Consider the following 9688-nt stretch of genomic DNA (forward strand, 5'->3'; position numbering starts at 1 on the left):
AGGAAGCTGTGCAATGCATTGGAGAATCATCGAGAAAAAATATTTTGAAGAGTCCTTCTGCGCGAAGCATCTCTTGGATTTTTTTCTGATGATTGCCATGTATCATGATGTTCTAGATGAGCATGAGATTTCATCAAGGGGCATGAAAAATTTTGGTGGATGTGAGATGGCATGTGGAGAGGGTGCGAGACATTCCCAAAGGCAACCTATCGCTAACTATTTAAAGGAGTTGCACCAGAGATTTGTTTCATTCAGATTTTCAATTTCTTCTTTCTTTCTAACATCCTCTCCCTATTGTCCAATTAGTCTCTTCCTTCTCTTGTTAGGATAAATCCAAAAATAGTAAGGACAAGTCTGATTTTAGGATAAGAGCCTAAGAAGAGATATAAGGAAGACAAGGAGAGAAGAAAAGGTAGGGATGGGAAGGCTAAAAGGAGAGGAAGAAGGTCTTGAGGTCCTGGTGCCCAAGAAAATTCTCAGAGTGAGAATTTTGGAGGAAGAATCATCTTAAGAAGTTGGTGTCCTGATCATAGCCTTGTGTGGATAACCGTTGGAGGGTGAACGTTTGGGCGCCTAGTGGAGGTTCTATCAGATTTTGGAATAAGCATTCCAGATATTCTTCTATAGCTTAAATTTTATTATGAATATATATTATATGACTGTTAATCATCAAGAAGGTACTAATTTAAAGATTTAATATCTAAAATTTCTTAATTTAAATTTTTAAAATTCATTATGCTTCCGCTGTGCATGCCCACCCTGAAACCCTACAATATTGGTATTAGAAGGAGCATGTCTTTAGATAGGCATTTTGAATCTTTTATTGGGCAAGATAATCGACTAGGATATTATATAGTAGAACCTTCCATCTACTCAAGCATTATCTAAGCCACTTGTGATACAACTTGAATTGAGCAAGGAAGACCTTATTATTCAAAGGAATGCTTCTGTTTAATCCTATAATGCATAAAGCATAAGGATGACTCCACTCTTTAACTAAAAAGCATGGTCAATGAATTTGAATTGATGGTAACTTATTCATGCCATTTCAAATTTTTGTTTATCCATTGTTTACTGACATCAGATTTGGTCTTACATCAAAATATTATATGTAATCTTTTAGCAGCTTTTTTATGAGCTCCTTATGATTACCATCCAAATTTCACCTTCTACAAGAATTTGGAGGGAAGAGAAGCTATCATCGATGTTTGGTGGGCCACAATAGATGAAGGAGGAAAACTCATCCTGTTGTCCCTTCCAATAGAACTTCTATAATTGATGATCGATCTAGCAATTATATATTGATGAGTCTATTAAGAATTCTCTCCAATTTGTGCTGTAATAGCTAAACTCTTTTCTGTACTACATATTTAACATCCCTTTCTGACGTAGATGCCTCAGCTGATGAATATATTGATTTGATGGATCAAGCCCGAAAAGGAAAGAAATCAAGTTGATTGCATCTGATCCTATTGATTTTAATCCTATCATGCTAAAATAGGCATAACTTTCTCATCCAGAGTCAGAAATGCCTATAAGATCCTAATTTGGAAAGCTCTTTTCGTGCTTTGCCATCATAGCCTAGTTTTGGGGCTATATTCATTCATTTGATAGGTCAATGGAAAACTGAAAGATCTTTGATGAATTAAAAGTTTTAATTCTTTTCTATTTTGTATTCAAAATAAACTTGGAATATTTCAGTTGCTTAGGCATCAAGTTAGGATTTTTCTTTTATAAATATGGCCTCCTGGCCAATATTGTAGATAGTCTATTTTCTTGATGTTGAATCAAAAGTTTAAAAGAGAGTTTCTTGTTACTTTTGTTGTTTTCTTTGTTTCATACATCTTTCTCCTTTATTTCCATCAAAATATGGTCTTCACTGCATCAGTCGGTATCAGGACCCTACTGATCCTTGAGTAGAGTTTCTTCCCCATAGTTGTGATGGCGGATGGTGCTGGTGGCCACAAGCAGACCCAAACTGTAACCCAAGTGGTAGTGACTTTTGAAGAAATCATATAGCGAGAGCAAATTCTGATGATAGAGTATGAAGATTTAAGGAGATAAGTGGTAGAACTAACTGCACATCTTATGCAGTTAGAAAATCAGGATGCGAGATCTGAGGTAGAATCAGAAGACTGTAGATCTGATGGAGAAGCTTCAGATTTCAAGAATCCTTTCCACAAGGGGTATTCCCACCCATCGATGTGAAGGTTGAGATGATTCATTTGAGTGATCAATCTATTGATATGATACCATCAGGATAGATCTGCCTGAGTATTCGGATAGCCTACAATCAAAGATGTTTCTTAATTGGCTAGATTAGATTGAGCACATCTTCAAGTATAAAGAGGTATTCAATGACAAAAAGATGAAGCTTGTCATCCTGAAGTTGACGGATCAGATTTCTACCTGATGGAAATAGTTAAAGAAGATTAGAAAATGCAGAGGCAAGTTGAAGATCTAGGATTGAAAAAAGATGAAGAAGGCATTAAAGGAGCAATTCTTATCCTTCAACTATATGCAATCCCTATGTCAGTGCCTGTAGAATCTTTGACAATGAGCTAGATCAGTGGATAAATATATAAAAGAGTTCTACCAATTGATTGCTAGAAACGATCTGATAGAGAGTGAGGAATAGATGGTTGCGAGATATCTTGATCGACTAAGACAACAGATCTAAGATGTCTTGAGGCTCTACTCCTTGTGGATGGTTAAAGAAGCTTACCATAGTGCCATAGTTACGGAGGAGCAGTAGCAACGAAGGTCTGTGCTCAGATCTGATCCTTCCCTGCAGAGCAATCAAGTATCGAAGAATCAGGAAGACATGCAGTGCAACACAGCATCTACCCCTCATGTTTGTAGCACTATTGATTCGCAGTCTTCTAAACCAGCTCCAGTTGGATTTTCTACTTTGCGATGCTACAACTATGATGAGATCGAGCACATGTGAAATGAGTGTAAGAAGCCTGCTGGTTAGTTTGGAAAGCAGTTATTGATAGAAAAGGATGAAATATTTGATGAGAATCGAGAGCCTACTTATGATGAAGGAGATGAAGAGAAGGATGATTCTCTATTATTTGGAGATAGAGAAGAGGCTTTAGTTGTTTGAAAGAGCCCACTTTTCTCAAAGAAAAGGAGAAAGAAGATTGAAGGTGGATCAATATCTTCCATACCTAGTGCATCATTGAAAAAAAGGTCTGTAAGATCATCATTGATGGAGGTAGCTACGAGAATATCATCTCTTAGGAGGTCATCACTAAGCTGAACCTAACTATTGAAAAGCATCCTCGATCTTATAAGCTATCATGGTTCCAAAAAGGGAGCAAAGTGGTTATCGATAGTCACTATTTTGTTTCATTTTCTATCAGATAGAAGTACTTTGATAAAGATTTGATGTGACGTCATTATTATGGATACTTACCATCTGCTTTTGGAGAGGCCTTGGTAGTATGATCGTAGTGTCACTCATGATGGTTGCTAAAATACTGAAAGGATAATCAGAAGATTACTCTGGTGTTGATGAAGGAAGACCTACCTAAACTAAAACCAGAGACCAGCATTAACCTTCGAACGAATTTTTCTTACTCGGAGGAAGCAATGGAGATTTCTAACTCGAGGTCGAGTTCTTTCCAACCTGAAAAGTATGATGTAGACACCTTAGCTGGTAAATACCTTGATTGGATGGACTGGATCCGAAAAGATAAAAAATTAAGTTGATTGTGCCTAACCTTGCCGACTTTGACCCTGCCATGCTAAAACAAGCATAACTTTCTCATCCAGAGTCAGAATCGCCTATAAGATCCCAATTCAGAAAGCTCTTTCCATACTTTGCCATCACAACCTAGTTTTAGGGTCAGATTCATTCATTTGATAGATCAAGAGGAGCCCAAAAATCCTGGATAAGTTGAAAGTTTTATTTTTTTATTTTATATTCAAAATAAATCTAGAATATTTCAGTCACTTAGGCATCAAGTTAGGATTTTTCTTTTATAAATACAGCCTCCAGGCTAACATTCTAGGCAGTCTATTTTTTGATATTGAATCAAAACTTTAGAAGAGAGTTTCTTTTTACTTTTACCATTTTTTTATTTTGTATATCTTTCTCCTCTATTTTCATCAAAATGTAGCCTTGGTTACGTCACTTTCTTTTAAATTTAATATCTTTATTTCTTTCAGTGTAGTTTCTATATTCTTTTTGCTGGTTCTGAGTTCATTGTGCTCTAGGTTCTCCATAGTTGTTGATGCATGGGCACGGGTTTGAAGGCAAAGGATGTGTTTGGCCCCTCTTCAAGCCAACATTACAGCAAGCATTGTAAAGAGGATTATGTTAGAGAGACGAAGGCATTAACTAATCACATAGAGCAATTAGAAATTAAATATACTGAATTGGTCAATGAAAATGTATTTTCAGTTGTACTTGAGATACTACAGTCTATAGGTATTATACCATAGATATCTTCACAAGCAATTGCTATACTCCTATCAAACATGATATGGTAAATTTATGTCAAGTTATATTTTTTAAATTGATTGGAATAAAAAATTAAATAAGTATTTATGAAGTTGTTAAATAGTAGATTCTTACTTCATGAATCTTTTGTTTCATAATAGGCTGATGTGAATGAAAATCAAGATGGCATGCATGACAAATGTGAAGACATTGATGAGGACTGTGAGAGTGGTTCAGAGGATGATTATTATTTTTTGGTTCCTTTCTTTTGGGTAGCTAAATTTTGTACTATGATTTCTTTATTTTATGGATGTGAAAGATTAAATTATAACTTTTATAGGATTTGTTATATGATGCAATTTTTATTAATTCTTTGATTGGTATTTTTGTATATGTTAAATGTCTATGCTATTATGATATATTATTAAAAACTATCATTAATACATATTTAAAGGTTATTGTGAGGATAATATATTTTATTGAAAATGATAATTTTTATATAAAATGAGAAATTATCATAAATAAGATATTTTTAACAATCAAAAGTTTCTCAAAAAAAATATTTGATTTCATCATAGATGGTTTTTCTAATAGCAACATTCTTTTAAAATATACTGGTTGTAAAAGACATCTTTTCATAAATAGTTTTAGTGATCTATGTATAGCATTGAAAATGCTCATTTGTCATGATCGAAAAAATTCATTAATTATGGAGATGTGCCATCATCTCAAAAAAAATTTTATAACAAATAATTTAGTGATGATAATATATCCTCATTTTGTAATGGAATACTGATGATATCTAAACTATTTGCGATGGACAAAATATACTTGGTAAAGGTCACAATCTCATTTGTGTCAAATATCTTGTTGTCATAAAAAATCCTCATCCATTTTTCTCATTTGCTAATGCATTAATAATGGCAGTTAATCTAATTTCTGATGACTATAAACAGTCAAAAATGCACCATCATTGATGGCCCATTGCTAATAAAATTTTTTGTAAGAGAGATATTTGCCATGACCTGTGACAGCAATACATTGTTGAAAATAGTTTTTTGTGATGGGAATTGGCTTTTAGTGAGAAGAAATGATCCTCAAAAAAAGTCATTTTTTTATAGTGAACACCCACCTTGGCTAGATTAAATTCTTTTAGATTTGATTATCCATGATTTCTATTAGATGACATGTACATTAGTTCATTTACGATTTGATTAATTCATCTTAATTAGATCAATCATGATGTCGGATAGTATTACTTGATCGGTTATATTCCATCTTATCAATTTCTCTCTCCTATGATATTCTTTGTATGTGATTTATAAACCCAATGAATCCAATCTATTGCTTTGAATCTAAGTTGATTCTAGTAGGAAGTATTGAATCGTTCTTTCAATCAGGCAGTATGCCCATACCATCCAAGTCTTTATTAAGCATAGCAAAATTGAGTCCTTGCTGATCTCTATCAAATTATTATATTTTAGATGATCTTGATTATATGAAGCTACTTAATCAAATTATTCTCTGACTGCTAAGCATTATACCAACCTCCACTTTCACTTTTATCAGATACTAACAGATTTGATCACCATTGATCTTTATTGAATTATTTATTTTATATTTTAATCATAATCAAATAAAATTATCTTTATTGGACCGACTTGGATGTTCGATGCTACCACTTTTATTAGCCTTATAAGGATGTCAGAATTTAAGATTTTTCTTATTAGTTGTGACTTAAAATTGATAGAAAAATATATTTTGAATAATAGATTCTGAAAGATACTCTCATGATTAATTAAAAATATTCATTTAGTGTTCTACAGAGATTAATAATGAACCATCTTTTTGAGCTATTTTATAATTTATTTTAAAAATAATAATTAATTTTGTTCTATATGAAATTTATGAAACTATATTTTGAATGAAAAGTATTGAAAAATTTAAGATTTTTGAAATATTATTATTTATTGATTTATTATGAAATATACTTATATTGAATAAAATTATGATATATATGTTATTTTACAAAAATACTTTGATATATATCGAATTTGAGCTCTTAACTTAACTATGTTCAGTGGATCCTAATAACGAGGGTTATATATTGCTACTCAGTGGACCCCATCAATGGGGGTTAAATATCAGTATTCAGTAGATCCCACCAATGGGAGATTAAACATTGGTATTCAGTGGATCCCATTAATAAGGTTAAATATTTATACTCAGTGGATCCTAGCAATGAAGATTAAATATTGATATAATTAGTAGATCCTATCAATAGGGATTATACATTGATACTTTAATTATTGAGCTCTAACCCTATCATAGGGTATAAGTATGGTCGTAATTGAGGCTATTAAGTTATTTATGATTTGCTTTGAATCGAATGTATGATTATGTATATATATGAATATTTAATTAATTTAATTTGTATTAATTAGCATGAAATATATTTTTATAGTTATTCATATCATTTGTTTTCAAACATTATATCTTATGATAATATTTAAAATATCAAATTGAGATATTCATTACTTACTGAGCTATCGAGTTCATTATCTCTCTATTTTTAGATTCAGATTCTTAATTATGGATGTAGGCACTGCTTTAGAAATAAGTTTAGAAGCAAAAATTGATAGTATCAAATGAATTTAGATATAGATTTATTATTATATTTTACAGAATTATTATTTGAGGTTTAATTGATGTAAGATTCTGATATCATTGAAATTTTGTTAGAGATTAAAATTAATTTTAATTAGTTAAATTTTAAACTTAATTTATTCTTAATTTTACTATAATATATTAATATCATATTTGAAATATCTTTTATGCTTATGGAGAGAGCTCTATGAGTATGTGGTGGTTGCCATGACCCCCAAACTTGTGATCTTATGTCAGAGGTGTGAAAATTAATATACCATCATAGCATAAGTGGATAAATTATAGCATAAATGGATAAATTATGATACATAGAAATAATCATAGGATGAGTATAGATGGGTAGACACTAGGGGCGAGGTGTAGATAAATCTATGATGATTGTAGTATAAGTTTTTTTTATGATTTTTGACTAAACTTTATGATTATGAATGAAAAGATTGCTTAAAAATAATGACTCAGAGGATTTGATATATGATAAATAATCTGAGGATCATGCTACGATTAGTTAGATTTTGATCTAAGTAATTGTAAAAGGATTGATCATAAAATTTTATCATATATTTTGATTATTAATTTGATCATTAATAGTTTAAGTGAACTGCAAGCTTAAATTTGATACGAGAGAATATTGTGATTGTTGAATGTATGTTCTAGAAGTCAATCTTGGCTAACATATTTTATATCTCTAGGACATGATTTTATACTTATTGGGTAGTTATATTACCATTCATGTTTATGTATCTATGAATCATCTAAGAGATTAACAAGATGATGACATATATTCTCAAAGACTTGAGAATTTGAGACATGTGTCATTGATGATTGATTTCTAAATTACTTCCGATCATAAGATCATCATGGAGATGGTGATTGATCCAGATAGACCAGTGCACAGATCACTTCCTTTAGATAGATAGATCTTGAGTCTGTAATGTAGAGACACTAGAGCAAGAGTGTAGGTGGTTATTAGAGAACAACTAGCACTAAGCATGACCAACACGAGAAGTCACATGGATGTCTGCTCACTCATTAGTGACTTTCTCGAGCTGCAGTTGTATGACTGATCTTTTGACTTGAGATGGCACTACTGCTCATAGTGAGACTATTGGAGTTTAACTGACACATCAATATGGGTCTCAAGGAGCCCTTGTAGTGGATGTTGGCGATAGTTGGTCCGCTGTAGGAGTGGGGTGTGCATCAAGATAGAATCTATCGATCCTAATAGAAAGGAGTAGTCCTATGAGATTTAAGAAGTTGAGTCCTTAAGTCTATGGCCATAGTAGTGTGATTGATGAAAAAGAGTTTTCAAATAATAACATATGGACTTAAGCTGATTGAATCTATCATATGATTGATATTGAGGTTTGATGATTCATCCATGACCTATCATCTGTTTGGGACTCACGATTGAGAGACTATATCATGCGCTAACTGTACCTAGAGATTTATCTTTTATTCTGTTGGGTTGCCACTAATACTACTAGATATCACTGATGGATTGTGAGACTCATAAGTATCATCTTAATGATCAATGATCCTTGGTGGACTGAGTTAGAATTATTCTAATCCATTGAAAAGAGTTTTAATGATATTGTGATAGAGATCACAATATATCTCACTACCAGACAGAATAAAATCTATGGAGTCACACACAAAAGAGACTTTTGACTGATCAGATGGTTGAATTATGATTATGAATTGTAATAGGATTTGATTATCAATTTAATTGATAATTGATCTAATGCCAATGTTGCATTATGTAACTTATTAAAGAGTTAATAAGTTATAGAAGGATTAATTAGCAATAGGATTGCTAATTGGCTAAATTTGATTGAGCAATGGGACTTGTATCAAGTCTAATTTAATTGAATTTAATTTGACTTATTATGGATTTGATTTAATCAACCCCAATAGAGTTATAGGATAACCCCCAAAAGGATCTAATGATTAGCCCTAGTTGAATTAAGATTTGGATTTGATCCAATTTCTAATTAGGCTAGAATGTATGTATTCCTAATTAGACTATAAATTCTCATGTTCATGGGTGCATAAATTCTAATTGGATTAGGATTAAAAATTGAGTTTGACTCAAGCACCAAGAAAGAGTCCAATTGGACTAGGACTCCTCCAATTAAGAGATGTCTAATCAAAATTAATTAAACTCCAAATCAGATTTGGATTCTTATTTATTTGAGTCTAATCTGATCCTAATATGATTAAGATTAATTGATATTTTAATTGGGTTTAAAATAGCAATTTAAACAAGAGTCTCATGGGAATAAACCACCTTGATTCCATGCACCCACACCAACCTGATTTGTGCGCCCAAAATTCCCATGCCTCTACCTGATTTTTAACATAAATTTTTTTTCCACTTCTTAACATGTAAGAAGGAAAAGAAACCCCTTATTTACTGTGTAAAAACTTGGGTGAAAGTCTTTGTTGTGGGTGGCACAAAATTTGGAAGAGTCCTACTTGAATTGGACTCTTGATTCCTATCCAAATTTGAAGACCTATCTTCATCTATTTAAACCCACCATATAGGTCGTCTAAGGGGTAGAGAGGATCAGG

This window comes from Elaeis guineensis, chromosome 7 (assembly GCF_000442705.2).
Source record: "Elaeis guineensis isolate ETL-2024a chromosome 7, EG11, whole genome shotgun sequence".
NCBI lineage: Eukaryota > Viridiplantae > Streptophyta > Magnoliopsida > Arecales > Arecaceae > Elaeis > Elaeis guineensis.